This window comes from Pristiophorus japonicus, chromosome 1, assembly GCF_044704955.1.
Source record: "Pristiophorus japonicus isolate sPriJap1 chromosome 1, sPriJap1.hap1, whole genome shotgun sequence".
In the NCBI taxonomy this organism is placed as follows: domain Eukaryota; kingdom Metazoa; phylum Chordata; class Chondrichthyes; family Pristiophoridae; genus Pristiophorus; species Pristiophorus japonicus.
The window spans coordinates 476,478,564-476,505,932 of record NC_091977.1 but is presented as its reverse complement, the minus strand read 5'-3'; the positions used below and the strand labels follow the sequence as shown (position 1 = coordinate 476,505,932).

At 49.4% G+C, this 27,369-nt stretch overlaps 22 non-coding genes across 22 annotated transcripts; all 22 read right to left on the bottom strand.

Annotated features, from left to right (window-relative positions):
• Positions 1–407: 407 nt before the first annotated feature.
• trnar-acg (transfer RNA arginine (anticodon ACG)) lies at positions 408–480 on the bottom strand. The gene has a single exon. It is a non-coding gene; the product is annotated as a tRNA-Arg (tRNA).
• Positions 481–1,643: 1,163 nt separating this feature from the next.
• On the bottom strand, positions 1,644–1,716 carry trnar-acg (transfer RNA arginine (anticodon ACG)). The gene has a single exon. It is a non-coding gene; the product is annotated as a tRNA-Arg (tRNA).
• A 1,163-nt stretch (positions 1,717–2,879) lies between these two features.
• trnar-acg (transfer RNA arginine (anticodon ACG)) lies at positions 2,880–2,952 on the bottom strand. The gene has a single exon. It is a non-coding gene; the product is annotated as a tRNA-Arg (tRNA).
• A 1,163-nt stretch (positions 2,953–4,115) lies between these two features.
• trnar-acg (transfer RNA arginine (anticodon ACG)) lies at positions 4,116–4,188 on the bottom strand. Its single transcript has one exon. It is a non-coding gene; the product is annotated as a tRNA-Arg (tRNA).
• A 1,163-nt stretch (positions 4,189–5,351) lies between these two features.
• Positions 5,352–5,424, bottom strand: trnar-acg (transfer RNA arginine (anticodon ACG)). The gene has a single exon. It is a non-coding gene; the product is annotated as a tRNA-Arg (tRNA).
• A 1,163-nt stretch (positions 5,425–6,587) lies between these two features.
• On the bottom strand, positions 6,588–6,660 carry trnar-acg (transfer RNA arginine (anticodon ACG)). The gene has a single exon. It is a non-coding gene; the product is annotated as a tRNA-Arg (tRNA).
• Positions 6,661–7,823: 1,163 nt separating this feature from the next.
• trnar-acg (transfer RNA arginine (anticodon ACG)) lies at positions 7,824–7,896 on the bottom strand. Its single transcript has one exon. It is a non-coding gene; the product is annotated as a tRNA-Arg (tRNA).
• Positions 7,897–9,059: 1,163 nt separating this feature from the next.
• trnar-acg (transfer RNA arginine (anticodon ACG)) lies at positions 9,060–9,132 on the bottom strand. The gene has a single exon. It is a non-coding gene; the product is annotated as a tRNA-Arg (tRNA).
• A 1,150-nt stretch (positions 9,133–10,282) lies between these two features.
• trnar-acg (transfer RNA arginine (anticodon ACG)) lies at positions 10,283–10,355 on the bottom strand. The gene has a single exon. It is a non-coding gene; the product is annotated as a tRNA-Arg (tRNA).
• A 1,146-nt stretch (positions 10,356–11,501) lies between these two features.
• trnar-acg (transfer RNA arginine (anticodon ACG)) lies at positions 11,502–11,574 on the bottom strand. Its single transcript has one exon. It is a non-coding gene; the product is annotated as a tRNA-Arg (tRNA).
• A 1,150-nt stretch (positions 11,575–12,724) lies between these two features.
• On the bottom strand, positions 12,725–12,797 carry trnar-acg (transfer RNA arginine (anticodon ACG)). Its single transcript has one exon. It is a non-coding gene; the product is annotated as a tRNA-Arg (tRNA).
• A 1,133-nt stretch (positions 12,798–13,930) lies between these two features.
• On the bottom strand, positions 13,931–14,003 carry trnar-acg (transfer RNA arginine (anticodon ACG)). The gene has a single exon. It is a non-coding gene; the product is annotated as a tRNA-Arg (tRNA).
• Positions 14,004–15,149: 1,146 nt separating this feature from the next.
• On the bottom strand, positions 15,150–15,222 carry trnar-acg (transfer RNA arginine (anticodon ACG)). Its single transcript has one exon. It is a non-coding gene; the product is annotated as a tRNA-Arg (tRNA).
• A 1,163-nt stretch (positions 15,223–16,385) lies between these two features.
• Positions 16,386–16,458, bottom strand: trnar-acg (transfer RNA arginine (anticodon ACG)). Its single transcript has one exon. It is a non-coding gene; the product is annotated as a tRNA-Arg (tRNA).
• Positions 16,459–17,604: 1,146 nt separating this feature from the next.
• On the bottom strand, positions 17,605–17,677 carry trnar-acg (transfer RNA arginine (anticodon ACG)). The gene has a single exon. It is a non-coding gene; the product is annotated as a tRNA-Arg (tRNA).
• A 1,145-nt stretch (positions 17,678–18,822) lies between these two features.
• trnar-acg (transfer RNA arginine (anticodon ACG)) lies at positions 18,823–18,895 on the bottom strand. The gene has a single exon. It is a non-coding gene; the product is annotated as a tRNA-Arg (tRNA).
• A 1,146-nt stretch (positions 18,896–20,041) lies between these two features.
• Positions 20,042–20,114, bottom strand: trnar-acg (transfer RNA arginine (anticodon ACG)). Its single transcript has one exon. It is a non-coding gene; the product is annotated as a tRNA-Arg (tRNA).
• Positions 20,115–21,259: 1,145 nt separating this feature from the next.
• Positions 21,260–21,332, bottom strand: trnar-acg (transfer RNA arginine (anticodon ACG)). The gene has a single exon. It is a non-coding gene; the product is annotated as a tRNA-Arg (tRNA).
• A 1,163-nt stretch (positions 21,333–22,495) lies between these two features.
• Positions 22,496–22,568, bottom strand: trnar-acg (transfer RNA arginine (anticodon ACG)). The gene has a single exon. It is a non-coding gene; the product is annotated as a tRNA-Arg (tRNA).
• A 1,146-nt stretch (positions 22,569–23,714) lies between these two features.
• On the bottom strand, positions 23,715–23,787 carry trnar-acg (transfer RNA arginine (anticodon ACG)). The gene has a single exon. It is a non-coding gene; the product is annotated as a tRNA-Arg (tRNA).
• A 1,163-nt stretch (positions 23,788–24,950) lies between these two features.
• trnar-acg (transfer RNA arginine (anticodon ACG)) lies at positions 24,951–25,023 on the bottom strand. Its single transcript has one exon. It is a non-coding gene; the product is annotated as a tRNA-Arg (tRNA).
• A 1,150-nt stretch (positions 25,024–26,173) lies between these two features.
• trnar-acg (transfer RNA arginine (anticodon ACG)) lies at positions 26,174–26,246 on the bottom strand. Its single transcript has one exon. It is a non-coding gene; the product is annotated as a tRNA-Arg (tRNA).
• Between the last annotated feature and the right edge of the window lie 1,123 nt (positions 26,247–27,369).

The window sequence follows — 27,369 nt, the reverse complement described above, 5'->3', positions numbered from 1 at the left end:
GAGAGCGCTTACTTTGCATGTGTGAGGCAGTGGGATCAATGCCTGCATTCTCCACTGTTCTTTTGGCTCAGTTAATAGTTCAGACACAAGAGTTGTGTCAGGTGTGGGTGAGCCCATCTGCTTCTGAAGGTCACCGCAGGCTGAGGGACATCAAATCCTTTGGTGTGCTGTCGCAGCAAAACTTCTCGATTTTTGCATGCATGCAGCTGAAATGGAAAGAAGGAAAAACATCTTTACAAGTATCAATGCCTTTTCTAAGGATTGAACTCAGGACCTTCAGATTATGAGACTGACGTGCTGCCTACTGCACTAAGAAGGTACTTCCCAGTTTAAGAGCTGGACAGTTTGACCAAATATGTTCGCTTACGTGGCATCCAAAGCCATAATGCAAAGATTGCAAAAATACTCGAGCCAGGTAGGAGTCGAACCTACAATCTTCTGATCCGTAGTCAGACGCGTTATCCATTGCGCCACTGGCCCAGCCTGTGAAAAATAGCTGCGACATCAGCAGGTGCACAGGACGGGCAGATTACAAGGCATGAGGCAGACAATCACCAAAGAGAGGCACCTCTGTCGCATCCCTTCGATTCACAGGTGGGAGAGCGGAGCAGTGCAGTAGAAAACAAAGCAAAGCAAAGTCGTGCTTAGGTAGTTGGTTGCACTCCGGCTTGAAGCAGTGAGCATTCTTTTGAAGTATGTATGTGTGTGGTAAGTGGCAATTCGCTGAAGGCAGAGCTCTTAATATGACGAGCAGTTTACAGCTGAACATGTTGCAGCTGAGGCACAGGACAGTGCCTTCGCCGTTTTGCTTGAACACTTGCATCTGTGTGTCAGCAGGGAGTGCCTTTGAGCAGCAATGCATGAAAAGAGGCAGCACTTTCTTTCAGGCAAAGCCTCAGGCAATAGAATCATCTGTCCATCAGTCAGACAGGCCTCTCGCTTGCTCCCTCACGCTCGTGGCGGCTGCGACGTTACGCTCAACTCGCTTCCCTTCCGCAGGCTCGAGCTCTTCTTGGCGTCTTTCACCATATCCGTGGCTTCCAGTCCTGCCCTTGCTCGCTTGCTATTGCTCAGTAACGTCGATTGGAGCAAAGCATGAAAAGTGTTCAGGGAGCAGGCCAACCTGAAGCAGGAGATTTCTGCTGGTCGTGGAAGCGAGGAGGCAAGTGATAAGGGGCGAGTCAGATGCAAACTGGGAGCTAATACCAGATGTGAATGGGGAATTTGCTCAAATGGGAGAGCGCTTACTTTGCATGTGTGAGGCAGTGGGATCAATTCCTGCATTCTCCACTGTTCTTTTGGCTCAGTTAATAGTTCAGACACAAGAGTTGTGTCAGGTGTGGGTGAGCCCATCTGCTTCTGAAGGTCACCGCAGGCTGAGGGACATCAAATCCTTTGGTGTGCTGTCGCAGCAAAACTTCTCGATTTTTGCATGCATGCAGCTGAAATGGAAAGAAGGAAAAACATCTTTACAAGTATCAATGCCTTTTCTAAGGATTGAACTCAGGACCTTCAGATTATGAGACTGACGTGCTGCCTACTGCACTAAGAAGGTACTTCCCAGTTTAAGAGCTGGACAGTTTGACCAAATATGTTCGCTTACGTGGCATCCAAAGCCATAATGCAAAGATTGCAAAAATACTCGAGCCAGGTAGGAGTCGAACCTACAATCTTCTGATCCGTAGTCAGACGCGTTATCCATTGCGCCACTGGCCCAGTCTGTGAAAAATAGCTGCGACATCAGCAGGTGCACAGGACGGGCAGATTACAAGGCATGAGGCAGACAATCACCAAAGAGAGGCACCTCTGTCGCATCCCTTCGATTCACAGGTGGGAGAGCGGAGCAGTGCAGTAGAAAACAAAGCAAAGCAAAGTCGTGCTTAGGTAGTTGGTTGCACTCCGGCTTGAAGCAGTGAGCATTCTTTTGAAGTATGTATGTGTGTGGTAAGTGGCAATTCGCTGAAGGCAGAGCTCTTAATATGACGAGCAGTTTACAGCTGAACATGTTGCAGCTGAGGCACAGGACAGTGCCTTCGCCGTTTTGCTTGAACACTTGCATCTGTGTGTCAGCAGGGAGTGCCTTTGAGCAGCAATGCATGAAAAGAGGCAGCACTTTCTTTCAGGCAAAGCCTCAGGCAATAGAATCATCTGTCCATCAGTCAGACAGGCCTCTCGCTTGCTCCCTCACGCTCGTGGCGGCTGCGACGTTACGCTCAACTCGCTTCCCTTCCGCAGGCTCGAGCTCTTCTTGGCGTCTTTCACCATATCCGTGGCTTCCAGTCCTGCCCTTGCTCGCTTGCTATTGCTCAGTAACGTCGATTGGAGCAAAGCATGAAAAGTGTTCAGGGAGCAGGCCAACCTGAAGCAGGAGATTTCTGCTGGTCGTGGAAGCGAGCAGGCAAGTGATAAGGGGCGAGTCAGATGCAAACTGGGAGCTAATACCAGATGTGAATGGGGAATTTGCTCAAATGGGAGAGCGCTTACTTTGCATGTGTGAGGCAGTGGGATCAATGCCTGCATTCTCCACTGTTCTTTTGGCTCAGTTAATAGTTCAGACACAAGAGTTGTGTCAGGTGTGGGTGAGCCCATCTGCTTCTGAAGGTCACCGCAGGCTGAGGGACATCAAATCCTTTGGTGTGCTGTCGCAGCAAAACTTCTCGATTTTTGCATGCATGCAGCTGAAATGGAAAGAAGGAAAAACATCTTTACAAGTATCAATGCCTTTTCTAAGGATTGAACTCAGGACCTTCAGATTATGAGACTGACGTGCTGCCTACTGCACTAAGAAGGTACTTCCCAGTTTAAGAGCTGGACAGTTTGACCAAATATGTTCGCTTACGTGGCATCCAAAGCCATAATGCAAAGATTGCAAAAATACTCGAGCCAGGTAGGAGTCGAACCTACAATCTTCTGATCCGTAGTCAGACGCGTTATCCATTGCGCCACTGGCCCAGTCTGTGAAAAATAGCTGCGACATCAGCAGGTGCACAGGACGGGCAGATTACAAGGCATGAGGCAGACAATCACCAAAGAGAGGCACCTCTGTCGCATCCCTTCGATTCACAGGTGGGAGAGCGGAGCAGTGCAGTAGAAAACAAAGCAATGCAAAGTCGTGCTTAGGTAGTTGGTTGCACTCCGGCTTGAAGCAGTGAGCATTCTTTTGAAGTATGTATGTGTGTGGTAAGTGGCAATTCGCTGAAGGCAGAGCTCTTAATATGACGAGCAGTTTACAGCTGAACATGTTGCAGCTGAGGCACAGGACAGTGCCTTCGCCGATTTGCTTGAACACTTGCATCTGTGTGTCAGCAGGGAGTGCCTTTGAGCAGCAATGCATGAAAAGAGGCAGCACTTTCTTTCAGGCAAAGCCTCAGGCAATAGAATCATCTGTCCATCAGTCAGACAGGCCTCTCGCTTGCTCCCTCACGCTCGTGGCGGCTGCGACGTTACGCTCAACTCGCTTCCCTTCCGCAGGCTCGAGCTCTTCTTGGCGTCTTTCACCATATCCGTGGCTTCCAGTCCTGCCCTTGCTCGCTTGCTATTGCTCAGTAACGTCGATTGGAGCAAAGCATGAAAAGTGTTCAGGGAGCAGGCCAACCTGAAGCAGGAGATTTCTGCTGGTCGTGAAAGCGAGCAGGCAAGTGATAAGGGGCGAGTCAGATGCAAACTGGGAGCTAATACCAGATGTGAATGGGGAATTTGCTCAAATGGGAGAGTGCTTACTTTGCACGTGTGAGGCAGTGGGATCAATGCCTGCATTCTCCACTGTTCTTTTGGCTCAGTTAATAGTTCAGACACAAGAGTTGTGTCAGGTGTGGGTGAGCCCATCTGCTTCTGAAGGTCACCGCAGGCTGAGGGACTTCAAATCCTTTGGTGTGCTGTCGCAGCAAAACTTCTCGATTTTTGCATGCATGCAGCTGAAATGGAAAGAAGGAAAAACATCTTTACAAGTATCAATGCCTTTTCTAAGGATTGAACTCAGGACCTTCAGATTATGAGACTGACGTGCTGCCTACTGCACTAAGAAGGTACTTCCCAGTTTAAGAGCTGGACAGTTTGACCAAATATGTTCGCTTACGTGGCATCCAAAGCCATAATGCAAAGATTGCAAAAATACTCGAGCCAGGTAGGAGTCGAACCTACAATCTTCTGATCCGTAGTCAGACGCGTTATCCATTGCGCCACTGGCCCAGTCTGTGAAAAATAGCTGCGACATCAGCAGGTGCACAGGACGGGCAGATTACAAGGCATGAGGCAGACAATCACCAAAGAGAGGCACCTCTGTCGCATCCCTTCGATTCACAGGTGGGAGAGCGGAGCAGTGCAGTAGAAAACAAAGCAAAGCAAAGTCGTGCTTAGGTAGTTGGTTGCACTCCGGCTTGAAGCAGTGAGCATTCTTTTGAAGTATGTATGTGTGTGGTAAGTGGCAATTCGCTGAAGGCAGAGCTCTTAATATGACGAGCAGTTTACAGCTGAACATGTTGCAGCTGAGGCACAGGACAGTGCCTTCGCCGTTTTGCTTGAACACTTGCATCTGTGTGTCAGCAGGGAGTGCCTTTGAGCAGCAATGCATGAAAAGAGGCAGCACTTTCTTTCAGGCAAAGCCTCAGGCAATAGAATCATCTGTCCATCAGTCAGACAGGCCTCTCGCTTGCTCCCTCACGCTCGTGGCGGCTGCGACGTTACGCTCAACTCGCTTCCCTTCCGCAGGCTCGAGCTCTTCTTGGCGTCTTTCACCATATCCGTGGCTTCCAGTCCTGCCCTTGCTCGCTTGCTATTGCTCAGTAACGTCGATTGGAGCAAAGCATGAAAAGTGTTCAGGGAGCAGGCCAACCTGAAGCAGGAGATTTCTGCTGGTCGTGGAAGCGAGCAGGCAAGTGATATGGGGCGAGTCAGATGCAAACTGGGAGCTAATACCAGATGTGAATGGGGAATTTGCTCAAATGGGAGAGCGCTTACTTTGCATGTGTGAGGCAGTGGGATCAATGCCTGCATTCTCCACTGTTCTTTTGGCTCAGTTAATAGTTCAGACACAAGAGTTGTGTCAGGTGTGGGTGAGCCCATCTGCTTCTGAAGGTCACCGCAGGCTGAGGGACATCAAATCCTTTGGTGTGCTGTCGCAGCAAAACTTCTCGATTTTTGCATGCATGCAGCTGAAATGGAAAGAAGGAAAAACATCTTTACAAGTATCAATGCCTTTTCTAAGGATTGAACTCAGGACCTTCAGATTAGGAGACTGACATGCTGCCTACTGCACGAAGAAGGTACTTCCCAGTTTAAGAGCTGGACAGTTTGACCAAATATGTTCGCTTACGTGGCATCGAAAGCCATAATGCAAAGATTGCAAAAATACTCGAGCCAGGTAGGAGTCGAACCTACAATCTTCTGATCCGTAGTCAGACGCGTTATCCATTGCGCCACTGGCCCACTCTGTGAAAACTAGCTGCGACATCAGCAGGTGCACAGGACGGGCAGATTACAAGGCATGAGGCAGACAATCACCAAAGAGAGGCACCTCTGTCGCATCCCTTCGATTCACAGGTGGGAGAGCGGAGCAGTGCAGTAGAAAACAAAGCAAAGCAAAGTCGTGCTTAGGTAGTTGGTTGCACTCCGGCTTGAAGCAGTGAGCATTCTTTTGAAGTATGTATGTGTGTGGTAAGTGGCAATTCGTTGAAGGCAGAGCTCTTAATATGACGAGCAGTTTACAGCTGAACATGTTGCAGCTGAGGCACAGGACAGTGCCTTCGCCGTTTTGCTTGAACACTTGCATCTGTGTGTCAGCAGGGAGTGCCTTTGAGCAGCAATGCATGAAAAGAGGCAGCACTTTCTTTCAGGCAAAGCCTCAGGCAATAGAATCATCTGTCCATCAGTCAGACAGGCCTCTCGCTTGCTCCCTCACGCTCGTGGCGGCTGCGACGTTACGCTCAACTCGCTTCCCTTCCGCAGGCTCGAGCTCTTCTTGGCGTCTTTCACCATATCCGTGGCTTCCAGTCCTGCCCTTGCTCGCTTGCTATTGCTCAGTAACGTCGATTGGAGCAAAGCATGAAAAGTGTTCAGGGAGCAGGCCAACCTGAAGCAGGAGATTTCTGCTGGTCGTGGAAGCGAGCAGGCAAGTGATAAGGGGCGAGTCAGATGCAAACTGGGAGCTAATACCAGATGTGAATGGGGAATTTGCTCAAATGGGAGAGCGCTTACTTTGCACGTGTGAGGCAGTGGGATTAATGCCTGCATTCTCCACTGTTCTTTTGGCTCAGTTAATAGTTCAGACACAAGAGTTGTGTCAGGTGTGGGTGAGCCCATCTGCTTCTGAAGGTCACCGCAGGCTGAGGGACATCAAATCCTTTGGTGTGCTGTCGCTGCAAAACTTCTCGATTTTTGCATGCATGCAGCTGAAATGGAAAGAAGGAAAAACATCTTTACAAGTATCAATGCCTTTTCTAAGGATTGAACTCAGGACCTTCAGATTATGAGACTGACGTGCTGCCTACTGCACTAAGAAGGTACTTCCCAGTTTAAGAGCTGGACAGTTTGACCAAATATGTTCGCTTACGTGGCATCCAAAGCCATAATGCAAAGATTGCAAAAATACTCGAGCCAGGTAGGAGTCGAACCTACAATCTTCTGATCCGTAGTCAGACGCGTTATCCATTGCGCCACTGGCCCAGTCTGTGAAAAATAGCTGCGACATCAGCAGGTGCACAGGACAGGCAGATTACAAGGCATGAGGCAGACAATCACCAAAGAGAGGCACCTCTGTCGCATCCCTTCGATTCACAGGTGGGAGAGCGGAGCAGTGCAGTAGAAAACAAAGCAAAGCAAAGTCGTGCTTAGGTAGTTGGTTGCACTCCGGCTTGAAGCAGTGAGCATTCTTTTGAAGTATGTATGTGTGTGGTAAGTGGCAATTCGTTGAAGGCAGAGCTCTTAATATGACGAGCAGTTTACAGCTGAACATGTTGCAGCTGAGGCACAGGACAGTGCCTTCGCCGTTTTGCTTGAACACTTGCATCTGTGTGTCAGCAGGGAGTGCCTTTGAGCAGCAATGCATGAAAAGAGGCAGCACTTTCTTTCAGGCAAAGCCTCAGGCAATAGAATCATCTGTCCATCAGTCAGACAGGCCTCTCGCTTGCTCCCTCACGCTCGTGGCGGCTGCGACGTTACGCTCAACTCGCTTCCCTTCCGCAGGCTCGAGCTCTTCTTGGCGTCTTTCACCATATCCGTGGCTTCCAGTCCTGCCCTTGCTCGCTTGCTATTGCTCAGTAACGTCGATTGGAGCAAAGCATGAAAAGTGTTCAGGGAGCAGGCCAACCTGAAGCAGGAGATTTCTGCTGGTCGTGGAAGCGAGCAGGCAAGTGATAAGGGGCGAGTCAGATGCAAACTGGGAGCTAATACCAGATGTGAATGGGGAATTTGCTCAAATGGGAGAGCGCTTACTTTGCACGTGTGAGGCAGTGGGATCAATGCCTGCATTCTCCACTGTTCTTTTGGCTCAGTTAATAGTTCAGACACAAGAGTTGTGTCAGGTGTGGGTGAGCCCATCTGCTTCTGAAGGTCACCGCAGGCTGAGGGACATCAAATCCTTTGGTGTGCTGTCGCTGCAAAACTTCTCGATTTTTGCATGCATGCAGCTGAAATGGAAAGAAGGAAAAACATCTTTACAAGTATCAATGCCTTTTCTAAGGATTGAACTCAGGACCTTCAGATTATGAGACTGACGTGCTGCCTACTGCACTAAGAAGGTACTTCCCAGTTTAAGAGCTGGACAGTTTGACCAAATATGTTCGCTTACGTGGCATCCAAAGCCATAATGCAAAGATTGCAAAAATACTCGAGCCAGGTAGGAGTCGAACCTACAATCTTCTGATCCGTAGTCAGACGCGTTATCCATTGCGCCACTGGCCCAGTCTGTGAAAAATAGCTGCGACATCAGCAGGTGCACAGGACGGGCAGATTACAAGGCATGAGGCAGACAATCACCAAAGAGAGGCACCTCTGTCGCATCCCTTCGATTCACAGGTGGGAGAGCGGAGCAGTGCAGTAGAAAACAAAGCAAAGCAAAGTCGTGCTTAGGTAGTTGGTTGCACTCCGGCTTGAAGCAGTGAGCATTCTTTTGAAGTATGTATGTGTGTGGTAAGTGGCAATTCGCTGAAGGCAGAGCTCTTAATATGACGAGCAGTTTACAGCTGAACATGTTGCAGCTGAGGCACAGGACAGTGCCTTCGCCGTTTTGCTTGAACACTTGCATCTGTGTGTCAGCAGGGAGTGCCTTTGAGCAGCAATGCATGAAAAGAGGCAGCACTTTCTTTCAGGCAAAGCCTCAGGCAATAGAATCATCTGTCCATCAGTCAGACAGGCCTCTCGCTTGCTCCCTCACGCTCGTGGCGGCTGCGACGTTACGCTCAACTCGCTTCCCTTCCGCAGGCTCGAGCTCTTCTTGGCGTCTTTCACCATATCCGTGGCTTCCAGTCCTGCCCTTGCTCGCTTGCTATTGCTCAGTAACGTCGATTGGAGCAAAGCATGAAAAGTGTTCAGGGAGCAGGCCAACCTGAAGCAGGAGATTTCTGCTGGTCGTGGAAGCGAGGAGGCAAGTGATAAGGGGCGAGTCAGATGCAAACTGGGAGCTAATACCAGATGTGAATGGGGAATTTGCTCAAATGGGAGAGCGCTTACTTTGCATGTGTGAGGCAGTGGGATCAATGCCTGCATTCTCCACTGTTCTTTTAACTCAGTTAATAGTTCAGACACAAGAGTTGTGTCAGGTGTGGGTGAGCCCATCTGCTTCTGAAGGTCACCGCAGGCTGAGGGACATCAAATCCTTTGGTGTGCTGTCGCAGCAAAACTTCTCGATTTTTGCATGCATGCAGCTGAAATGGAAAGAAGGAAAAACATCTTTACAAGTATCAATGCCTTTTCTAAGGATTGAACTCAGGACCTTCAGATTATGAGACTGACATGCTGCCTACTGCACGAAGAAGGTACTTCCCAGTTTAAGAGCTGGACAGTTTGACCAAATATGTTCGCTTACGTGGCATCCAAAGCCATAATGCAAAGATTGCAAAAATACTCGAGCCAGGTAGGAGTCGAACCTACAATCTTCTGATCCGTAGTCAGACGCGTTATCCATTGCGCCACTGGCCCAGTCTGTGAAAAATAGCTGCGACATCAGCAGGTGCACAGGACAGGCAGATTACAAGGCATGAGGCAGACAATCACCAAAGAGAGGCACCTCTGTCGCATCCCTTCGATTCACAGGTGGGAGAGCGGAGCAGTGCAGTAGAAAACAAAGCAAAGCAAAGTCGTGCTTAGGTAGTTGGTTGCACTCCGGCTTGAAGCAGTGAGCATTCTTTTGAAGTATGTATGTGTGTGGTAAGTGGCAATTCGTTGAAGGCAGAGCTCTTAATATGACGAGCAGTTTACAGCTGAACATGTTGCAGCTGAGGCACAGGACAGTGCCTTCGCCGTTTTGCTTGAACACTTGCATCTGTGTGTCAGCAGGGAGTGCCTTTGAGCAGCAATGCATGAAAAGAGGCAGCACTTTCTTTCAGGCAAAGCCTCAGGCAATAGAATCATCTGTCCATCAGTCAGACAGGCCTCTCGCTTGCTCCCTCACGCTCGTGGCGGCTCAACTCGCTTCCCTTCCGCAGGCTCGAGCTCTTCTTGGCATCTTTCACCATATCCGTGGCTTCCAGTCCTGCCCTTGCTCGCTTGCTATTGCTCAGTAACGTCGATTGGAGCAAAGCATGAAAAGTGTTCAGGGAGCAGGCCAACCTGAAGCAGGAGATTTCTGCTGGTCGTGGAAGCGAGGAGGCAAGTGATAAGGGGCGAGTCAGATGCAAACTGGGAGCTAATACCAGATGTGAATGGGGAATTTGCTCAAATGGGAGAGCGCTTACTTTGCATGTGTGAGGCAGTGGGATCAATGCCTGCATTCTCCACTGTTCTTTTGGCTCAGTTAATAGTTCAGACACAAGAGTTGTGTCAGGTGTGGGTGAGCCCATCTGCTTCTGAAGGTCACCGCAGGCTGAGGGACATCAAATCCTTTGGTGTGCTGTCGCAGCAAAACTTCTCGATTTTTGCATGCATGCAGCTGAAATGGAAAGAAGGAAAAACATCTTTACAAGTATCAATGCCTTTTCTAAGGATTGAACTCAGGACCTTCAGATTATGAGACTGACATGCTGCCTACTGCACTAAGAAGGTACTTCCCAGTTTAAGAGCTGGACAGTTTGACCAAATATGTTCGCTTACGTGGCATCCAAAGCCATAATGCAAAGATTGCAAAAATACTCGAGCCAGGTAGGAGTCGAACCTACAATCTTCTGATCCGTAGTCAGACGCGTTATCCATTGCGCCACTTGCCCAGTCTGTGAAAAATAGCTGCGACATCAGCAGGTGCACAGGACGGGCAGATTACAAGGCATGAGGCAGACAATCACCAAAGAGAGGCACCTCTGTCGCATCCCTTCGATTCACAGGTGGGAGAGCGGAGCAGTGCAGTAGAAAACAAAGCAAAGCAAAGTCGTGCTTAGGTAGTTGGTTGCACTCCGGCTTGAAGCAGTGAGCATTCTTTTGAAGTATGTATGTGTGTGGTAAGTGGCAATTCGTTGAAGGCAGAGCTCTTAATATGACGAGCAGTTTACAGCTGAACATGTTGCAGCTGAGGCACAGGACAGTGCCTTCGCCGTTTTGCTTGAACACTTGCATCTGTGTGTCAGCAGGGAGTGCCTTTGAGCAGCAATGCATGAAAAGAGGCAGCACTTTCTTTCAGGCAAAGCCTCAGGCAATAGAATCATCTGTCCATCAGTCAGACAGGCCTCTCGCTTGCTCCCTCACGCTCGTGGCGGCTGCGACGTTACGCTCAACTCGCTTCCCTTCCGCAGGCTCGAGCTCTTCTTGGCGTCTTTCACCATATCCGTGGCTTCCAGTCCTGCCCTTGCTCGCTTGCTATTGCTCAGTAACGTCGATTGGAGCAAAGCATGAAAAGTGTTCAGGGAGCAGGCCAACCTGAAGCAGGAGATTTCTGCTGGTCGTGGAAGCGAGCAGGCAAGTGATAAGGGGCGAGTCAGATGCAAACTGGGAGCTAATACCAGATGTGAATGGGGAATTTGCTCAAATGGGAGAGCGCTTACTTTGCATGTGTGAGGCAGTGGGATCAATGCCTGCATTCTCCACTGTTCTTTTGGCTCAGTTAATAGTTCAGACACAAGAGTTGTGTCAGGTGTGGGTGAGCCCATCTGCTTCTGAAGGTCACCGCAGGCTGAGGGACATCAAATCCTTTGGTGTGCTGTCGCAGCAAAACTTCTCGATTTTTGCATGCATGCAGCTGAAATGGAAAGAAAGAAAAACATCTTTACAAGTATCAATGCCTTTTCTAAGGATTGAATTCAGGACCTTCAGATTATGAGACTGACGTGCTGCCTACTGCACTAAGAAGGTACTTACCAGTTTAAGAGCTGGACAGTTTGACCAAATATGTTCGCTTACGTGGCAAGGATTGCAAAAATACTCGAGCCAGGTAGGAGTCGAACCTACAATCTTCTGATCCGTAGTCAGACGCGTTATCCATTGCGCCACTGGCCCAGTCTGTGAAAACTAGCTGCGACATCAGCAGGTGCACAGGACGGGCAGATTACAAGGCATGAGGCAGACAATCACCAAAGAGAGGCACCTCTGTCGCATCCCTTCGATTCACAGGTGGGAGAGCGGAGCAGTGCAGTAGAAAACAAAGCAAAGCAAAGTCGTGCTTAGGTAGTTGGTTGCACTCCGGCTTGAAGCAGTGAGCATTCTTTTGAAGTATGTATGTGTGTGGTAAGTGGCAATTCGCTGAAGGCAGAGCTCTTAATATGACGAGCAGTTTACAGCTGAACATGTTGCAGCTGAGGCACAGGACAGTGCCTTCGCCGTTTTGCTTGAACACTTGCATCTGTGTGTCAGCAGGGAGTGCCTTTGAGCAGCAATGCATGAAAAGAGGCAGCACTTTCTTTCAGGCAAAGCCTCAGGCAATAGAATCATCTGTCCATCAGTCAGACAGGCCTCTCGCTTGCTCCCTCACGCTCGTGGCGGCTCAACTCGCTTCCCTTCCGCAGGCTCGAGCTCTTCTTGGCGTCTTTCACCATATCCGTGGCTTCCAGTCCTGCCCTTGCTCGCTTGCTATTGCTCAGTAACGTCGATTGGAGCAAAGCATGAAAAGTGTTCAGGGAGCAGGCCAACCTGAAGCAGGAGATTTCTGCTGGTCGTGGAAGCGAGGAGGCAAGTGATAAGGGGCGAGTCAGATGCAAACTGGGAGCTAATACCAGATGTGAATGGGGAATTTGCTCAAATGGGAGAGCGCTTACTTTGCATGTGTGAGGCAGTGGGATCAATGCCTGCATTCTCCACTGTTCTTTTGGCTCAGTTAATAGTTCAGACACAAGAGTTGTGTCAGGTGTGGGTGAGCCCATCTGCTTCTGAAAGTCACCGCAGGCTGAGGGACATCAAATCCTTTGGTGTGCTGTCGCAGCAAAACTTCTCGATTTTTGCATGCATGCAGCTGAAATGGAAAGAAGGAAAAACATCTTTACAAGTATCAATGCCTTTTCTAAGGATTGAACTCAGGACCTTAAGATTATGAGACTGACGTGCTGCCTACTGCACTAAGAAGGTACTTCCCAGTTTAAGAGCTGGACAGTTTGACCAAATATGTTCGCTTACGTGGCATCCAAAGCCATAATGCAAAGATTGCAAAAATACTCAAGCCAGGTAGGAGTCGAACCTACAATCTTCTGATCCGTAGTCAGACGTGTTATCCATTGCGCCACTGGCCCAGTCTGTGAAAAATAGCTGCGACATCAGCAGGTGCACAGGACGGGCAGATTACAAGGCATGAGGCAGACAATCACCAAAGAGAGGCACCTCTGTCGCATCCCTTCGATTCACAGGTGGGAGAGCGGAGCAGTGCAGTAGAAAACAAAGCAAAGCAAAGTCGTGCTTAGGTAGTTGGTTGCACTCCGGCTTGAAGCAGTGAGCATTCTTTTGAAGTATGTATGTGTGTGGTAAGTGGCAATTCGCTGAAGGCAGAGCTCTTAATATGACGAGCAGTTTACAGCTGAACATGTTGCAGCTGAGGCACAGGACAGTGCCTTCGCCGTTTTGCTTGAACACTTGCATCTGTGTGTCAGCAGGGAGTGCCTTTGAGCAGCAATGCATGAAAAGAGGCAGCACTTTCTTTCAGGCAAAGCCTCAGGCAATAGAATCATCTGTCCATCAGTCAGACAGGCCTCTCGCTTGCTCCCTCACGCTCGTGGCGGCTCAACTCGCTTCCCTTCCGCAGGCTCGAGCTCTTCTTGGCGTCTTTCACCATATCCGTGGCTTCCAGTCCTGCCCTTGCTCGCTTGCTATTGCTCAGTAACGTCGATTGGAGCAAAGCATGAAAAGTGTTCAGGGAGCAGGCCAACCTGAAGCAGGAGATTTCTGCTGGTCGTGGAAGCGAGCAGGCAAGTGATAAGGGGCGAGTCAGATGCAAACTGGGAGCTAATACCAGATGTGAATGGGGAATTTGCTCAAATGGGAGAGCGCTTACTTTGCATGTGTGAGGCAGTGGGATCAATGCCTGCATTCTCCACTGTTCTTTTGGCTCAGTTAATAGTTCAGACACAAGAGTTGTGTCAGGTGTGGGTGAGCCCATCTGCTTCTGAAGGTCACCGCAGGCTGAGGGACATCAAATCCTTTGGTGTGCTGTCGCAGCAAAACTTCTCGATTTTTGCATGCATGCAGCTGAAATGGAAAGAAAGAAAAACATCTTTACAAGTATCAATGCCTTTTCTAAGGATTGAATTCAGGACCTTCAGATTATGAGACTGACGTGCTGCCTACTGCACTAAGAAGGTACTTCCCAGTTTAAGAGCTGGACAGTTTGACCAAATATATTCGCTTACGTGGCAAAGATTGCAAAAATACTCGAGCCAGGTAGGAGTCGAACCTACAATCTTCTGATCCGTAGTCAGACGCGTTATCCATTGCGCCACTGGCCCAGTCTGTGAAAAATAGCTGCGACATCAGCAGGTGCACAGGACGGGCAGATTACAAGGCATGAGGCAGACAATCACCAAAGAGATGCACCTCTGTCGCATCCCTTCGATTTACAGGTGGGAGAGCGGAGCAGTGCAGTAGAAAACAAAGCAAAGCAAAGTCGTGCTTAGGTAGTTGGTTGCACTCCGGCTTGAAGCAGTGAGCATTCTTTTGAAGTATGTATGTGTGTGGTAAGTGGCAATTCGTTGAAGGCAGAGCTCTTAATATGACGAGCAGTTTACAGCTGAACATGTTGCAGCTGAGGCACAGGACAGTGCCTTCGCCGTTTTGCTTGAACACTTGCATCTGTGTGTCAGCAGGGAGTGCCTTTGAGCAGCAATGCATGAAAAGAGGCAGCACTTTCTTTCAGGCAAAGCCTCAGGCAATAGAATCATCTGTCCATCAGTCAGACAGGCCTCTCGCTTGCTCCCTCACGCTCGTGGCGGCTGCGACGTTACGCTCAACTCGCTTCCCTTCCGCAGGCTCGAGCTCTTCTTGGCGTCTTTCACCATATCCGTGGCTTCCAGTCCTGCCCTTGCTCGCTTGCTATTGCTCAGTAACGTCGATTGGAGCAAAGCATGAAAAGTGTTCAGGGAGCAGGCCAACCTGAAGCAGGAGATTTCTGCTGGTCGTGGAAGCGAGGAGGCAAGTGATAAGGGGCGAGTCAGATGCAAACTGGGAGCTAATACCAGATGTGAATGGGGAATTTGCTCAAATGGGAGAGCGCTTACTTTGCATGTGTGAGGCAGTGGGATCAATGCCTGCATTCTCCATTGTTCTTTTGGCTCAGTTAATAGTTCAGACACAAGAGTTGTGTCAGGTGTGGGTGAGCCCATCTGCTTCTGAAGGTCACCGCAGGCTGAGGGACATCAAATCCTTTGGTGTGCTGTCGCAGCAAAACTTCTCGATTTTTGCATGCATGCAGCTGAAATGGAAAGAAGGAAAAACATCTTTACAAGTATCAATGCCTTCTCTAAGGATTGAACTGAGGACCTTCAGATAACGAGACTGACGTGCTGCCTACTGCACTAAGAAGGTACTTCCCAGTTTAAGAGCTGGACAGTTTGACCAAATATGTTCGCTTACGTGGCAAAGATTGCAAAAATACTCGAGCCAGGTAGGAGTCGAACCTACAATCTTCTGATCCGTAGTTAGACGCGTTATCCATTGCGCCACTGGCCCAGTCTGTGAAAACTAGCTGCGACATCAGCAGGTGCACAGGACGGGCAGATTACAAGGCATGAGGCAGACAATCACCAAAGAGAGGCACCTCTGTCGCATCCCTTCGATTCACAGGTGGGAGAGCGGAGCAGTGCAGTAGAAAACAAAGCAAAGCAAAGTCGTGCTTAGGTAGTTGGTTGCACTCCGGCTTGAAGCAGTGAGCATTCTTTTGAAGTATGTATGTGTGTGGTAAGTGGCAATTCGCTGAAGGCAGAGCTCTTAATATGACGAGCAGTTTACAGCTGAACATGTTGCAGCTGAGGCACAGGACAGTGCCTTCGCCGTTTTGCTTGAACACTTGCATCTGTGTGTCAGCAGGGAGTGCCTTTGAGCAGCAATGCATGAAAAGAGGCAGCACTTTCTTTCAGGCAAAGCCTCAGGCAATAGAATCATCTGTCCATCAGTCAGACAGGCCTCTCGCTTGCTCCCTCACGCTCGTGGCGGCTGCGACGTTACGCTCAACTCGCTTCCCTTCCGCAGGCTCGAGCTCTTCTTGGCGTCTTTCACCATATCCGTGGCTTCCAGTCCTGCCCTTGCTCGCTTGCTATTGCTCAGTAACGTCGATTGGAGCAAAGCATGAAAAGTGTTCAGGGAGCAGGCCAACCTGAAGCAGGAGATTTCTGCTGGTCGTGGAAGCGAGGAGGCAAGTGATAAGGGGCGAGTCAGATGCAAACTGGGAGCTAATACCAGATGTGAATGGGGAATTTGCTCAAATGGGAGAGCGCTTACTTTGCATGTGTGAGGCAGTGGGATCAATGCCTGCATTCTCCACTGTTCTTTTGGCTCAGTTAATAGTTCAGACACAAGAGTTGTGTCAGGTGTGGGTGAGCCCATCTGCTTCTGAAGGTCACCGCAGGCTGAGGGACATCAAATCCTTTGGTGTGCTGTCGCAGCAAAACTTCTCGATTTTTGCATGCATGCAGCTGAAATGGAAAGAAGGAAAAACATCTTTACAAGTATCAATGCCTTCTCTAAGGATTGAACTGAGGACCTTCAGATAACGAGACTGACGTGCTGCCTACTGCACTAAGAAGGTACTTCCCAGTTTAAGAGCTGGACAGTTTGACCAAATATGTTCGCTTACGTGGCATCCAAAGCCATAATGCAAAGATTGCAAAAATACTCGAGCCAGGTAGGAGTCGAACCTACAATCTTCTCATCCGTAGTCAGACGCGTTATCCATTGCGCCACTGGCCCAGTCTGTGAAAAATAGCTGCGACATCAGCAGGTGCACAGGACGGGCAGATTACAAGGCATGAGGCAGACAATCACCAAAGAGAGGCACCTCTGTCGCATCCCTTCGATTCACAGGTGGGAGAGCGGAGCAGTGCAGTAGAAAACAAAGCAAAGCAAAGTCGTGCTTAGGTAGTTGGTTGCACTCCGGCTTGAAGCAGTGAGCATTCTTTTGAAGTATGTATGTGTGTGGTAAGTGGCAATTCGCTGAAGGCAGAGCTCTTAATATGACGAGCAGTTTACAGCTGAACATGTTGCAGCTGAGGCACAGGACAGTGCCTTCGCCGTTTTGCTTGAACACTTGCATCTGTGTGTCAGCAGGGAGTGCCTTTGAGCAGCAATGCATGAAAAGAGGCAGCACTTTCTTTCAGGCAAAGCCTCAGGCAATAGAATCATCTGTCCATCAGTCAGACAGGCCTCTCGCTTGCTCCCTCACGCTCGTGGCGGCTGCGACGTTATGCTCAACTCGCTTCCCTTCCGCAGGCTCGAGCTCTTCTTGGCGTCTTTCACCATATCCGTGGCTTCCAGTCCTGCCCTTGCTCGCTTGCTATTGCTCAGTAACGTCGATTGGAGCAAAGCATGAAAAGTGTTCAGGGAGCAGTCCAACCTGAAGCAGGAGATTTCTGCTGGTCGTGGAAGCGAGGAGGCAAGTGATAAGGGGCAAGTCAGATGCAAACTGGGAGCTAATACCAGATGTGAATGGGGAATTTGCTCAAATGGGAGAGCGCTTACTTTGCATGTGTGAGGCAGTGGGATCAATGCCTGCATTCTCCACTGTTCTTTTGGCTCAGTTAATAGTTCAGACACAAGAGTTGTGTCAGGTGTGGGTGAGCCCATCTGCTTCTGAAAGTCACCGCAGGCTGAGGGACATCAAATCCTTTGGTGTGCTGTCGCAGCAAAACTTCTCGATTTTTGCATGCATGCAGCTGAAATGGAAAGAAGGAAAAACATCTTTACAAGTATCAATGCCTTTTCTAAGGATTGAACTGAGGACCTTAAGATTATGAGACTGACGTGCTGCCTACTGCACTAAGAAGGTACTTCCCAGTTTAAGAGCTGGACAGTTTGACCAAATATGTTCGCTTACGTGGCAAAGATTGCAAAAATACTCGAGCCAGGTAGGAGTCGAACCTACAATCTTCTGATCCGTAGTCAGACGCGTTATCCATTGCGCCACTGGCCCAGTCTGTGAAAACTAGCTGCGACATCAGCAGGTGCACAGGACGGGCAGATTACAAGGCATGAGGCAGACAATCACCAAAGAGAGGCACCTCTGTCGCATCCCTTCGATTCACAGGTGGGAGAGCGGAGCAGTGCAGTAGAAAACAAAGCAAAGCAAAGTCGTGCTTAGGTAGTTGGTTGCACTCCGGCTTGAAGCAGTGAGCATTCTTTTGAAGTATGTATGTGTGTGGTAAGTGGCAATTCGTTGAAGGCAGAGCTCTTAATATGACGAGCAGTTTACAGCTGAACATGTTGCAGCTGAGGCACAGGACAGTGCCTTCGCCGTTTTGCTTGAACACTTGCATCTGTGTGTCAGCAGGGAGTGCCTTTGAGCAGCAATGCATGAAAAGAGGCAGCACTTTCTTTCAGGCAAAGCCTCAGGCAATAGAATCATCTGTCCATCAGTCAGACAGGCCTCTCGCTTGCTCCCTCACGCTCGTGGCGGCTGCGACGTTACGCTCAACTCGCTTCCCTTCCGCAGGCTCGAGCTCTTCTTGGCGTCTTTCACCATATCCGTGGCTTCCAGTCCTGCCCTTGCTCGCTTGCTATTGCTCAGTAACGTCGATTGGAGCAAAGCATGAAAAGTGTTCAGGGAGCAGGCCAACCTGAAGCAGGAGATTTCTGCTGGTCGTGGAAGCGAGCAGGCAAGTGATAAGGGGCGAGTCAGATGCAAACTGGGAGCTAATACCAGATGTGAATGGGGAATTTGCTCAAATGGGAGAGCGCTTACTTTGCATGTGTGAGGCAGTGGGATCAATGCCTGCATTCTCCACTGTTCTTTTGGCTCAGTTAATAGTTCAGACACAAGAGTTGTGTCAGGTGTGGGTGAGCCCATCTGCTTCTGAAGGTCACCGCAGGCTGAGGGACATCAAATCCTTTGGTGTGCTGTCGCAGCAAAACTTCTCGATTTTTGCATGCATGCAGCTGAAATGGAAAGAAAGAAAAACATCTTTACAAGTATCAATGCCTTTTCTAAGATTGAATTCAGGACCTTCAGATTATGAGACTGACGTGCTGCCTACTGCACTAAGAAGGTACTTACCAGTTTAAGAGCTGGACAGTTTGACCAAATATGTTCGCTTACGTGGCAAGGATTGCAAAAATACTCGAGCCAGGTAGGAGTCGAACCTACAATCTTCTGATCCGTAGTCAGACGCGTTATCCATTGCGCCACTGGCCCAGTCTGTGAAAACTAGCTGCGACATCAGCAGGTGCACAGGACGGGCAGATTACAAGGCATGAGGCAGACAATCACCAAAGAGAGGCACCTCTGTCGCATCCCTTCGATTCACAGGTGGGAGAGCGGAGCAGTGCAGTAGAAAACAAAGCAAAGCAAAGTCGTGCTTAGGTAGTTGGTTGCACTCCGGCTTGAAGCAGTGAGCATTCTTTTGAAGTATGTATGTGTGTGGTAAGTGGCAATTCGCTGAAGGCAGAGCTCTTAATATGACGAGCAGTTTACAGCTGAACATGTTGCAGCTGAGGCACAGGACAGTGCCTTCGCCGTTTTGCTTGAACACTTGCATCTGTGTGTCAGCAGGGAGTGCCTTTGAGCAGCAATGCATGAAAAGAGGCAGCACTTTCTTTCAGGCAAAGCCTCAGGCAATAGAATCATCTGTCCATCAGTCAGACAGGCCTCTCGCTTGCTCCCTCACGCTCGTGGCGGCTGCGACGTTATGCTCAACTCGCTTCCCTTCCGCAGGCTCGAGCTCTTCTTGGCGTCTTTCACCATATCCGTGGCTTCCAGTCCTGCCCTTGCTCGCTTGCTATTGCTCAGTAACGTCGATTGGAGCAAAGCATGAAAAGTGTTCAGGGAGCAGTCCAACCTGAAGCAGGAGATTTCTGCTGGTCGTGGAAGCGAGGAGGCAAGTGATAAGGGGCAAGTCAGATGCAAACTGGGAGCTAATACCAGATGTGAATGGGGAATTTGCTCAAATGGGAGAGCGCTTACTTTGCATGTGTGAGGCAGTGGGATCAATGCCTGCATTCTCCACTGTTCTTTTGGCTCAGTTAATAGTTCAGACACAAGAGTTGTGTCAGGTGTGGGTGAGCCCATCTGCTTCTGAAAGTCACCGCAGGCTGAGGGACATCAAATCCTTTGGTGTGCTGTCGCAGCAAAACTTCTCGATTTTTGCATGCATGCAGCTGAAATGGAAAGAAGGAAAAACATCTTTACAAGTATCAATGCCTTTTCTAAGGATTGAACTGAGGACCTTAAGATTATGAGACTGACGTGCTGCCTACTGCACTAAGAAGGTACTTCCCAGTTTAAGAGCTGGACAGTTTGACCAAATATGTTCGCTTACGTGGCAAAGATTGCAAAAATACTCGAGCCAGGTAGGAGTCGAACCTACAATCTTCTGATCCGTAGTCAGACGCGTTATCCATTGCGCCACTGGCCCAGTCTGTGAAAACTAGCTGCGACATCAGCAGGTGCACAGGACGGGCAGATTACAAGGCATGAGGCAGACAATCACCAAAGAGAGGCACCTCTGTCGCATCCCTTCGATTCACAGGTGGGAGAGCGGAGCAGTGCAGTAGAAAACAAAGCAAAGCAAAGTCGTGCTTAGGTAGTTGGTTGCACTCCGGCTTGAAGCAGTGAGCATTCTTTTGAAGTATGTATGTGTGTGGTAAGTGGCAATTCGTTGAAGGCAGAGCTCTTAATATGACGAGCAGTTTACAGCTGAACATGTTGCAGCTGAGGCACAGGACAGTGCCTTCGCCGTTTTGCTTGAACACTTGCATCTGTGTGTCAGCAGGGAGTGCCTTTGAGCAGCAATGCATGAAAAGAGGCAGCACTTTCTTTCAGGCAAAGCCTCAGGCAATAGAATCATCTGTCCATCAGTCAGACAGGCCTCTCGCTTGCTCCCTCACGCTCGTGGCGGCTGCGACGTTACGCTCAACTCGCTTCCCTTCCGCAGGCTCGAGCTCTTCTTGGCGTCTTTCACCATATCCGTGGCTTCCAGTCCTGCCCTTGCTCGCTTGCTATTGCTCAGTAACGTCGATTGGAGCAAAGCATGAAAAGTGTTCAGGGAGCAGGCCAACCTGAAGCAGGAGATTTCTGCTGGTCGTGGAAGCGAGCAGGCAAGTGATAAGGGGCGAGTCAGATGCAAACTGGGAGCTAATACCAGATGTGAATGGGGAATTTGCTCAAATGGGAGAGCGCTTACTTTGCATGTGTGAGGCAGTGGGATCAATGCCTGCATTCTCCACTGTTCTTTTGGCTCAGTTAATAGTTCAGACACAAGAGTTGTGTCAGGTGTGGGTGAGCCCATCTGCTTCTGAAGGTCACCGCAGGCTGAGGGACATCAAATCCTTTGGTGTGCTGTCGCAGCAAAACTTCTCGATTTTTGCATGCATGCAGCTGAAATGGAAAGAAAGAAAAACATCTTTACAAGTATCAATGCCTTTTCTAAGATTGAATTCAGGACCTTCAGATTATGAGACTGACGTGCTGCCTACTGCACTAAGAAGGTACTTACCAGTTTAAGAGCTGGACAGTTTGACCAAATATGTTCGCTTACGTGGCAAGGATTGCAAAAATACTCGAGCCAGGTAGGAGTCGAACCTACAATCTTCTGATCCGTAGTCAGACGCGTTATCCATTGCGCCACTGGCCCAGTCTGTGAAAACTAGCTGCGACATCAGCAGGTGCACAGGACGGGCAGATTACAAGGCATGAGGCAGACAATCACCAAAGAGAGGCACCTCTGTCGCATCCCTTCGATTCACAGGTGGGAGAGCGGAGCAGTGCAGTAGAAAACAAAGCAAAGCAAAGTCGTGCTTAGGTAGTTGGTTGCACTCCGGCTTGAAGCAGTGAGCATTCTTTTGAAGTATGTATGTGTGTGGTAAGTGGCAATTCGCTGAAGGCAGAGCTCTTAATATGACGAGCAGTTTACAGCTGAACATGTTGCAGCTGAGGCACAGGACAGTGCCTTCGCCGTTTTGCTTGAACACTTGCATCTGTGTGTCAGCAGGGAGTGCCTTTGAGCAGCAATGCATGAAAAGAGGCAGCACTTTCTTTCAGGCAAAGCCTCAGGCAATAGAATCATCTGTCCATCAGTCAGACAGGCCTCTCGCTTGCTCCCTCACGCTCGTGGCGGCTGCGACGTTACGCTCAACTCGCTTCCCTTCCGCAGGCTCGAGCTCTTCTTGGCGTCTTTCACCATATCCGTGGCTTCCAGTCCTGCCCTTGCTCGCTTGCTATTGCTCAGTAACGTCGATTGGAGCAAAGCATGAAAAGTGTTCAGGGAGCAGGCCAACCTGAAGCAGGAGATTTCTGCTGGTCGTGGAAGCGAGGAGGCAAGTGATAAGGGGCGAGTCAGATGCAAACTGGGAGCTAATACCAGATGTGAATGGGGAATTTGCTCAAATGGGAGAGCGCTTACTTTGCATGTGTGAGGCAGTGGGATCAATGCCTGCATTCTCCACTGTTCTTTTGGCTCAGTTAATAGTTCAGACACAAGAGTTGTGTCAGGTGTGGGTGAGCCCATCTGCTTCTGAAGGTCACCGCAGGCTGAGGGACATCAAATCCTTTGGTGTGCTGTCGCAGCAAAACTTCTCGATTTTTGCATGCATGCAGCTGAAATGGAAAGAAGGAAAAACATCTTTACAAGTATCAATGCCTTCTCTAAGGATTGAACTGAGGACCTTCAGATAACGAGACTGACGTGCTGCCTACTGCACTAAGAAGGTACTTCCCAGTTTAAGAGCTGGACAGTTTGACCAAATATGTTCGCTTACGTGGCATCCAAAGCCATAATGCAAAGATTGCAAAAATACTCGAGCCAGGTAGGAGTCGAACCTACAATCTTCTCATCCGTAGTCAGACGCGTTATCCATTGCGCCACTGGCCCAGTCTGTGAAAAATAGCTGCGACATCAGCAGGTGCACAGGACGGGCAGATTCCAAGGCATGAGGCAGACAATCACCAAAGAGAGGCACCTCTGTCGCATCCCTTCGATTCACAGGTGGGAGAGCGGAGCAGTGCAGTAGAAAACAAAGCAAAGCAAAGTCGTGCTTAGGTAGTTGGTTGCACTCCGGCTTGAAGCAGTGAGCATTCTTTTGAAGTATGTATGTGTGTGGTAAGTGGCAATTCGTTGAAGGCAGAGCTCTTAATATGACGAGCAGTTTACAGCTGAACATGTTGCAGCTGAGGCACAGGACAGTGCCTTCGCCGTTTTGCTTGAACACTTGCATCTGTGTGTCAGCAGGGAGTGCCTTTGAGCAGCAATGCATGAAAAGAGGCAGCACTTTCTTTCAGGCAAAGCCTCAGGCAATAGAATCATCTGTCCATCAGTCAGACAGGCCTCTCGCTTGCTCCCTCACGCTCGTGGCGGCTGCGACGTTATGCTCAACTCGCTTCCCTTCCGCAGGCTCGAGCTCTTCTTGGCGTCTTTCACCATATCCGTGGCTTCCAGTCCTGCCCTTGCTCGCTTGCTATTGCTCAGTAACGTCGATTGGAGCAAAGCATGAAAAGTGTTCAGGGAGCAGTCCAACCTGAAGCAGGAGATTTCTGCTGGTCGTGGAAGCGAGGAGGCAAGTGATAAGGGGCAAGTCAGATGCAAACTGGGAGCTAATACCAGATGTGAATGGGGAATTTGCTCAAATGGGAGAGCGCTTACTTTGCATGTGTGAGGCAGTGGGATCAATGCCTGCATTCTCCACTGTTCTTTTGGCTCAGTTAATAGTTCAGACACAAGAGTTGTGTCAGGTGTGGGTGAGCCCATCTGCTTCTGAAAGTCACCGCAGGCTGAGGGACATCAAATCCTTTGGTGTGCTGTCGCAGCAAAACTTCTCGATTTTTGCATGCATGCAGCTGAAATGGAAAGAAGGAAAAACATCTTTACAAGTATCAATGCCTTTTCTAAGGATTGAACTGAAGACCTTAAGATTATGAGACTGACGTGCTGCCTACTGCACTAAGAAGGTACTTCCCAGTTTAAGAGCTGGACAGTTTGACCAAATATGTTCGCTTACGTGGCAAAGATTGCAAAAATACTCGAGCCAGGTAGGAGTCGAACCTACAATCTTCTGATCCGTAGTCAGACGCGTTATCCATTGCGCCACTGGCCCAGTCTGTGAAAACTAGCTGCGACATCAGCAGGTGCACAGGACGGGCAGATTACAAGGCATGAGGCAGACAATCACCAAAGAGAGGCACCTCTGTCGCATCCCTTCGATTCACAGGTGGGAGAGCGGAGCAGTGCAGTAGAAAACAAAGCAAAGCAAAGTCGTGCTTAGGTAGTTGGTTGCACTCCGGCTTGAAGCAGTGAGCATTCTTTTGAAGTATGTATGTGTGTGGTAAGTGGCAATTCGCTGAAGGCAGAGCTCTTAATATGACGAGCAGTTTACAGCTGAACATGTTGCAGCTGAGGCACAGGACAGTGCCTTCGCCGTTTTGCTTGAACACTTGCATCTGTGTGTCAGCAGGGAGTGCCTTTGAGCAGCAATGCATGAAAAGAGGCAGCACTTTCTTTCAGGCAAAGCCTCAGGCAATAGAATCATCTGTCCATCAGTCAGACAGGCCTCTCGCTTGCTCCCTCACGCTCGTGGCGGCTGCGACGTTATGCTCAACTCGCTTCCCTTCCGCAGGCTCGAGCTCTTCTTGGCGTCTTTCACCATATCCGTGGCTTCCAGTCCTGCCCTTGCTCGCTTGCTATTGCTCAGTAACGTCGATTGGAGCAAAGCATGAAAAGTGTTCAGGGAGCAGGCCAACCTGAAGCAGGAGATTTCTGCTGGTCGTGGAAGCGAGGAGGCAAGTGATAAGGGGCGAGTCAGATGCAAACTGGGAGCTAATACCAGATGTGAATGGGGAATTTGCTCAAATGGGAGAGCGCTTACTTTGCATGTGTGAGGCAGTGGGATCAATGCCTGCATTCTCCACTGTTCTTTTGGCTCAGTTAATAGTTCAGACACAAGAGTTGTGTCAGGTGTGGGTGAGCCCATCTGCTTCTGAAAGTCACCGCAGGCTGAGGGACATCAAATCCTTTGGTGTGCTGTCGCAGCAAAACTTCTCGATTTTTGCATGCATGCAGCTGAAATGGAAAGAAGGAAAAACATCTTTACAAGTATCAATGCCTTTTCTAAGGATTGAACTCAGGACCTTAAGATTATGAGACTGACGTGCTGCCTACTGCACTAAGAAGGTACTTCCCAGTTTAAGAGCTGGACAGTTTGACCAAATATGTTCGCTTACGTGGCATCCAAAGCCATAATGCAAAGATTGCAAAAATACTCAAGCCAGGTAGGAGTCGAACCTACAATCTTCTGATCCGTAGTCAGACGTGTTATCCATTGCGCCACTGGCCCAGTCTGTGAAAAATAGCTGCGACATCAGCAGGTGCACAGGACGGGCAGATTACAAGGCATGAGGCAGACAATCACCAAAGAGAGGCACCTCTGTCGCATCCCTTCGATTCACAGGTGGGAGAGCGGAGCAGTGCAGTAGAAAACAAAGCAAAGCAAAGTCGTGCTTAGGTAGTTGGTTGCACTCCGGCTTGAAGCAGTGAGCATTCTTTTGAAGTATGTATGTGTGTGGTAAGTGGCAATTCGCTGAAGGCAGAGCTCTTAATATGACGAGCAGTTTACAGCTGAACATGTTGCAGCTGAGGCACAGGACAGTGCCTTCGCCGTTTTGCTTGAACACTTGCATCTGTGTGTCAGCAGGGAGTGCCTTTGAGCAGCAATGCATGAAAAGAGGCAGCACTTTCTTTCAGGCAAAGCCTCAGGCAATAGAATCATCTGTCCATCAGTCAGACAGGCCTCTCGCTTGCTCCCTCACGCTCGTGGCGGCTCAACTCGCTTCCCTTCCGCAGGCTCGAGCTCTTCTTGGCATCTTTCACCATATCCGTGGCTTCCAGTCCTGCCCTTGCTCGCTTGCTATTGCTCAGTAACGTCGATTGGAGCAAAGCATGAAAAGTGTTCAGGGAGCAGGCCAACCTGAAGCAGGAGATTTCTGCTGGTCGTGGAAGCGAGCAGGCAAGTGATAAGGGGCGAGTCAGATGCAAACTGGGAGCTAATACCAGATGTGAATGGGGAATTTGCTCAAATGGGAGAGCGCTTACTTTGCATGTGTGAGGCAGTGGGATCAATGCCTGCATTCTCCACTGTTCTTTTGGCTCAGTTAATAGTTCAGACACAAGAGTTGTGTCAGGTGTGGGTGAGCCCATCTGCTTCTGAAGGTCACCGCAGGCTGAGGGACATCAAATCCTTTGGTGTGCTGTCGCAGCAAAACTTCTCGATTTTTGCATGCATGCAGCTGAAATGGAAAGAAAGAAAAACATCTTTACAAGTATCAATGCCTTTTCTAAGGATTGAATTCAGGACCTTCAGATTATGAGACTGACGTGCTGCCTACTGCACTAAGAAGGTACTTCCCAGTTTAAGAGCTGGACAGTTTGACCAAATATGTTCGCTTACGTGGCATCCAAAGCCATAATGCAAAGATTGCAAAAATACTCGAGCCAGGTAGGAGTCAAACCTACAATCTTCTGATCCGTAGTCAGACGCGTTATCCATTGCGCCACTGGCCCAGTCTGTGAAAACTAGCTGCGACATCAGCAGGTGCACAGGACGGGCAGATTACAAGGCATGAGGCAGACAATCACCAAAGAGAGGCACCTCTGTCGCATCCCTTCGATTCACAGGTGGGAGAGCGGAGCAGTGCAGTAGAAAACAAAGCAAAGCAAAGTCGTGCTTAGGTAGTTGGTTGCACTCCGGCTTGAAGCAGTGAGCATTCTTTTGAAGTATGTATGTGTGTGGTAAGTGGCAATTCGTTGAAGGCAGAGCTCTTAATATGACGAGCAGTTTACAGCTGAACATGTTGCAGCTGAGGCACAGGACAGTGCCTTCGCCGTTTTGCTTGAACACTTGCATCTGTGTGTCAGCAGGGAGTGCCTTTGAGCAGCAATGCATGAAAAGAGGCAGCACTTTCTTTCAGGCAAAGCCTCAGGCAATAGAATCATCTGTCCATCAGTCAGACAGGCCTCTCGCTTGCTCCCTCACGCTCGTGGCGGCTGCGACGTTACGCTCAACTCGCTTCCCTTCCGCAGGCTCGAGCTCTTCTTGGCGTCTTTCACCATATCCGTGGCTTCCAGTCCTGCCCTTGCTCGCTTGCTATTGCTCAGTAACGTCGATTGGAGCAAAGCATGAAAAGTGTTCAGGGAGCAGGCCAACCTGAAGCAGGAGATTTCTGCTGGTCGTGGAAGCGAGCAGGCAAGTGATAAGGGGCGAGTCAGATGCAAACTGGGAGCTAATACCAGATGTGAATGGGGAATTTGCTCAAATGGGAGAGCGCTTACTTTGCATGTGTGAGGCAGTGGGATCAATGCCTGCATTCTCCACTGTTCTTTTGGCTCAGTTAATAGTTCAGACACAAGAGTTGTGTCAGGTGTGGGTGAGCCCATCTGCTTCTGAAGGTCACCGCAGGCTGAGGGACATCAAATCCTTTGGTGTGCTGTCGCAGCAAAACTTCTCGATTTTTGCATGCATGCAGCTGAAATGGAAAGAAGGAAAAACATCTTTACAAGTATCAATGCCTTCTCTAAGGATTGAACTGAGGACCTTCAGATAACGAGACTGACGTGCTGCCTACTGCACTAAGAAGGTACTTCCCAGTTTAAGAGCTGGACAGTTTGACCAAATATGTTCGCTTAC